Raw genomic sequence first — 6,311 nt, forward strand, 5'->3', positions numbered from 1 at the left:
TGGCTAACCCCTGCCCTTATAAAATGTGGATTCCGAATCCGGTTAAAATTTCATGCCCCATTATGCATTTCATCTGGATAGCTTCAAAGCAAAAACTAGCCTTTTTTAATTTTACAGTTTTTAAGAATGCAAAAATTATTGCAGGTAGTAACCGCGAATTTAAAATCAATCCCCAAAGGAGAAAAAAAAAATCCTATTTCATTCAACAGAAGCTAAGAAAATGATATGCTCCCACTTATCCCTAAGCCCATCGCTTAGTTTCTTAATAATTAAGAACTCTGCTCTCCACCCGGAAACTATCCCTCTCAGAGAGGCTCAACGAAGAAGAAATCGCCATTGCCCGTAAGCACCACAGACGGAGAGGAAAAGGTTTTCCACTCTCTTGAAGCTCTGGCGCAGAGGAGGCGCGAGAGCCAGGCGCCGCGGTCCCCGCCCGCCGCGCAGGGAAAGTCTCCCGGGGACGATCCATCCAGGCGAAGCGGCTCCGGGCGCGCAGCCCTCTCCCCTCGCCCAGCAGCGCGCCACTCGCAGGCTGCCCGACCCCTTCCCTGCTCTCGGAGAGCCAAGCCTGGCTGCTGAGGCCGGGAGCCCTGCGGGCCCGCAGCCCCGGGAGAAGGGGCACGGGGCGCGGGGGCCCTGGGGCGCAGAGGGCGAAGCTGGGGGTGGAGAGGGCCGGACTCCGGGGCGGGGGCCACGCGAGACTGGGCCCGATATGGACGAGGGCGCGCGGAGCCTGGAAGGATGGGAAGGTCCCGGACGCGGGGCAGCCCCGGGCGTCGTGCGTGGGGCACGAGCGGAGGCCCGGGCGTCACCAGCGGCCGGGATGGCGCGCGCCGGCCCCGCAGCCCGGGTAGCGCGTACCGCGCAGCGCCGGGGACCGAGGGCAGTAGGGCGGCGCGGGAGAGAACGGCCGCCGGGCCGCGCCGCGACGGCGGGAAGCCCGGCCGGCGCGGAGCCGGCGAAGAGGATGCAGCCGGGCTGCAGGGCAAGGTGCAGGGCGGCGCCGCGGCCCGCAGTGGGCCCCGCCGCCCGCCCGAGCGCGCCCGGCGCGATGCAGCAACTTCACTTGGCCGCGGGGCTGCGGGGGCCCGGCCCGCGCCCGCCCCTCCCCCGGGGCAGCAGCCCGGCCCGGAGCCGACAGGGAAGGGGCCAGGACAGGGGAGCCCGGCCTGCCGCAGCCCGCACTCACCGGTCCGCGGTTCCGCCGCCGGCGCCGGGGCTGCGCCCCGCGCTCCATGGTCCCGCCGCGCCGCGGCCGCCCGGCGCCCCCGCCCCGCACCACACCGCACGCAGCGGCGCCAACGACGCCGCCTCCGGCCGGGCCACGGCCGCGGCCACGCCCCCTCCCGGCGGGGGGCCCGGCCGGAGCAGGAGGGGGGCTCAGCGCCGGCTCCACCAACCAGGGCCCGCTCACCGGGCCGCTTCACCAGGATTGGCGAGCGCCTCAGCCAATGGGGAAGCAGCAGGAGCGCGGAGCGTCGGCGCCGCGGGGCGGGGGATTGCGGAGGAGGTGGCTCTCGGCGGTGGTCCTCCGACCCCGGGTCGGGACGAGGATTTGGCTGGCCTCTCTTTCGGAGTGGAGAGGTCGGGATACTTCGGGCCGAGTTCATCGAAGGGGTCCTTGTATCACCTCTGCTGACCATGTACCCACTGTAGTCCCTTTTGAGTTTCCACCTATACTCTAACCTTTACCCTAACCTTACATGGGTTTTCAGGGCTCCTGTCAAGAGAGGTCTATCTACCTGTATGTAGTCAGACGTCCTGCAAGGTTGAGGGTTCAGGCAACCCTGAGAGAATTATAGCCATGTCATCGGTTGGTTTTATGCCCTTCTCAAATCCATTAACATTCTGCCAAAATCTTCTCATATCCCTCTACAGATTCTTTACTCTGTATTCATCCTATCTCCAATCTCCCTCCACCCCAGATATGAGAAAATCCACAATACCTATTAGACACAGGATATCCCTGAACCTACCCAGCTAAGCCCAGTCGCATTGGAACACAGCCAGGTGGGACTTGATGACTCCAGGGTAAACTTAAGAAGGGAGGAGGAAAGGAAAGGAAAAGGTAGGAAAGGAAGAGATGAAAAGAAAGGAAAACCAACTCTGTTCTGCTAAGCCCTAAAGGAAAGGTGTTTAAAAACATTAAATAGAAATATTGTCTTATCTTACTTGCATGTCTTTATTCTTTATTATTTACAAATAAGATCACTAAATTGAAGAACTTAGGAAAAAACTTCAAATCCCAATAGAGTCCAAGTAAAACTAATTCAGGTTGTCTTGCTCTTGTCTTTACAAACATGTGATAACTATCCACATCTGTTCCAGCTAGTAACAGCAACTAAAAGGTAGGAAAAATGATTAGAGTTCATAAAAATTTTAGCACAGTTGGCAGTACCATAAATGCAGAAGAAAAATCATGCACCTCTCTTCCCGTGTAATCTATTAACCTGCATTACTTCCAAAGGAAGGATTTTAAAAGCTCTGTTTTAAGATGACATATACTTAGTTGCCATATCATGTCAACATGAAATATACTGGTAATTAATAAGGTAAATAGGATTTTAGTGAATGATTACAGTGTCTGTGTATTTGAAATATTGTAACTAGAATAATAAATTTCTGCTGAATTCAGAGCTGAACTGGCATTCAAATTTAAATGACTTTCCTTCATTTTGTCTTCACTTACCCGGAGGAATAGCTTTCATGTCTATATTTAGGTCATTGATTTAGAACTCAAAAATATGAAGGTATAAGATACCCAGAGTGTATTTTCAGGGTTGCTAACCACATTTCCCTTGCTCCTCCCCTCTTCAGTAACCCTGCCTCATATGAACTGCTGCTACACTGAGTTTGCATCCACTATTAGCCCTTAATTGTACTGTCCTGAGGTGTTCAGGATTGTTTCATGTAGGCCAGTCTTATGTCTCTAATTAGATGGTAGGTTCCATAAGGTTGGGTCCTTATTTTATGCTTCTGTTTCTTCCCCCCATAATGCCTAGTACATTGCTGAACATGTAGTAAATATAACTCTATCCTTAGTATTGTGTCCATAATATAGAAAAATTCTTTCAAGTATAGTACTTCTTTGAGCCAGTCCTTTAAATAAAAATTGCTCAGAATAGTCTTGTCAGGGGGTGAGTGCCTCACACTTCATAGTGCTTGAAAAACGTTGCTGAATCAGGGAATGAGTTGGGTGCCTGTAATGTAACCTGGACTAAAGTGCTTACCAAATGGGGTGCTTCTTATCACATAGCAAGAAGTCTGGAGACAGCCCTGGGGCTTCTGCAACATCTCCCTGATGTCAGTGTATCTCAAGCTCCTTCTATCCATTGCCTCTGCTGTCCTTGACATGTGACTTTGTCTTCATCCTGCAAGATGGCTACTCCCCTCCTGGGCATTGTATCACATTCTGGAAAATGGTAGAGGGATGGGTAACAGGCAAAAGATCAAAGAGGTGCATGCCAACTGAGTCTTCCCCTTCAACAATCTTTCTGGGAAGCTCCAACCAGTACCTTCTGCTTGTTTCTTATTGGCCAGACCCCTGCCACACTGACCACCCCTAACTGCAAAGGAGTCGGAAATACTAGGTATTTTAAGCTGGGGACCTCATGTGCAACAACATCAGGGTTCTGTTAGTAAAGGAGAAGGGGAATGCAGTTTCTGCCGTAGTAGCCAAATAAATGAATACATGTTTGAACCCTCTCTCTATTCAGGAGATGACCCACTTAAAAAAAAAAGCCATTCAAATATCAATAAGAAAACAACCTGGGGCTGGCCCCGTGGCTTAGCGGTTAAGTGTGCGCACTCTGATACTGGCGGCCCGGGTTCGGATCCCGGGTGCACACCAATGCACTGTTTGTCCGGCCATGCTGAGGCAGCGTCCCACATACAGCAACTAGAAGGATGTGCAACTATGACATACAACTATCTACTGGGGCTTTGGGGAAAAAAAGGAGGAGGATTGGCAATAGATGTCAGCTCAGAGCCAGTCTTCCTCAGCAAAAAGAGGAGGATTAGCATGGATGTTAGCTCAGGGCTGATCTTCCTCAAAAAAAAAAAAAAAAAGAAAGAAAACAACCTGATTTAAGAATGGGCAGAAGAGTGGGGCCGGCCCCGTGGCTTGGCAGTTGAGTGCTCGCACTCCACTACTGGCGGCCCGGGTTCGAATCCCAGGCGCGTGCCGACGCACCGCTTGTCCGGCCATGCTGAGGCAGCATCCCACGTACAGCAACTAGAAGGATGTGCAACTATGACGTACAACTATCTACTGGGGCTTTGGGGAGAAAAAGGGGAAAAAAGGAGGAGGATTGGCAATAGATGTTAGCTCAGGGCCGGTCTTCCTCAGCAAAAGGAGGAGGATTGACATGGATGTTAGCTCAGAGCTGATCTTCCTCACAAAAAAAAAAAAAAAAAAGAATGGGCAGAAGATCTGAACAGACACCTCGTCAAAGTAGAGATGGCAATATACAGATGGCAAATAAGCATATGCTCAACTTTATATGTTAGAGAATTGCAAATTAAAACAATGAAATACCACAATGTACCTTCTAGAATGGCTAAAATCCAAAAAATTAATAATACTAAATGCTGGCAAGGATGTGGAGCAACAGGAACGCCCATTCACTGCTGGTGTGAATGCAAAATGGTACAGCCACTTTGGAAGACAGTGTGTCAGTGTTTCACAAAGCTAAGCATAGTCTTACCATACAATCTAGCAGTTGCGCTCCTTGGTATTTGCCCAAATTAGTTGAAAACTTATGTCCACACAAACACCTACACCCAAATGTTTATTTATAATCACCAAACACTGGAAGCAGGTATGTCCTTCAGTAGATTAATGGGTAAACAAACTGTGATATATCTAGACAATGGGATGTTATTCAATGATAAAAAGAACTGAGCTATCAGGCCATGAAAAAACATGGAGGAACCTGAAATATATATTGCTAAATGAGAGACGCCAATCTAAAAAGGCTACACACCGTATGATTCCAACTCTATGACATCTGGAAAAGGCAAAACTATAGAGACAGTAAAAAAGATCAGTGGTTGCCAGGGTTTGGAGGAGAGAGGGATGAATAGGCAAAGCACAGAGGATTTTTAGGGCAGTGAAAATACTCTGTATGATATTATAATGGTGGACATAATTATATATTTGTCAAAATCCGTTGAAAGTACAACACAAAAGTGAACCTTAATGTAAACTATGCACTTTAGTTAATAAAAATGTATCACTATTGGTTCACTAATTGTAACCACACTAATGCAAGATGTTAATGATAGGAGAAACTGTGTGAGGGAGAGGCGGGGTGGAGTGGGGTGAGTCTATGGAACTCTACTATCTGCTCAATTACTCTGTAAATGTAAGACTGTACTATAAAATAAAGTCTATTAATCATTAAAAACAATAGGAACCATAGGTAACATAAAGAAGTTAACGTAACAAAGAGAAAATATTTTTTTTGGAGGAGTCACCTTTGCTTCATTTATGGACCTTTAATGCATTCACAGACAAATTCTGTTGCCCTTCAACTATTGCTAAATCTTAAAAAGTTCTTCATCACGTATACTTTTTTAGTTTGGGGAGAGTTTCCTCTAATTTTTTGTATTGAAAATTTTCACATGTAAAGAAAAGTTGGAGGAATGGTACAATGAACACCTAGATACCTTTTGCCCAGCACCGATTGTCTACACACGGCCGCATTTGCTTCATTCTTCATCACTGTCTCTCCCTCCATCCCTCCCTCCCTCCCCCCTCCCCCCCCACCCCATGAGCTCATGACTTTTTTTCCTCAACCACTTGAAGGCAAATTTCAGACACCAAGACACTTTACCCTAAATACTTCAGCATGTACCTCTGAGAACAAAAATAGACATTTCATTGTTCTAGTATATAAGAGACAAACAGATCCTATAAAGTGGGGTCATGGAGAACAAGTACCTCTAACTACCCTCTTTTTTTTTCTGTAAATATTTGTCCAACCTGATATACAATGCTCTTATCCCCACGAAGTGGTATCATGCTGAGGTAGTAAAATTAAATTGGGGAGCACGAGAGGTGGTGACACGGCATCATGCAAAAGAGAACTCTGGTGCAGCAAGGCGATCAATCATCATTTATGTTCTGTGACTGATGTGTATGAGCACTTGGTGCACGGTCCAGGACCGGCAAGTGAGCTGAATGCGTGCTGTCCAGTGTTGTTATGACAACTCTCATACGTATGAACAAGCTCTCAAACATATTCCTAACAAGATCCTCACAACTACATTTTTAAAACCTCTTGAAATGTGCCATCTTTGTTACTCTT

General features: G+C 48.3%; 1 protein-coding gene across 2 annotated transcripts in view; it reads right to left on the minus strand.

Moving 5' to 3' along the window:
• Positions 1 to 1,269, minus strand: part of WASF3 (WASP family member 3) — a 129,545-nt gene extending 128,276 nt beyond the window's left edge. For both annotated transcript variants that reach the window (XM_087436279.1, XM_087436276.1), the window contains exon 1: positions 1,190 to 1,269. The gene's annotated coding sequence lies outside the window, so the exon portion shown is untranslated. The remainder of the gene's footprint in view (positions 1 to 1,189) is intronic.
• Positions 1,270 to 6,311: the final 5,042 nt, after the last annotated feature.

This window comes from Ceratotherium simum, chromosome 10, assembly GCF_057802395.1.
Source record: "Ceratotherium simum simum isolate JZ-2026a chromosome 10, ASM5780239v1, whole genome shotgun sequence".
Classification (NCBI taxonomy): domain Eukaryota; kingdom Metazoa; phylum Chordata; class Mammalia; order Perissodactyla; family Rhinocerotidae; genus Ceratotherium; species Ceratotherium simum.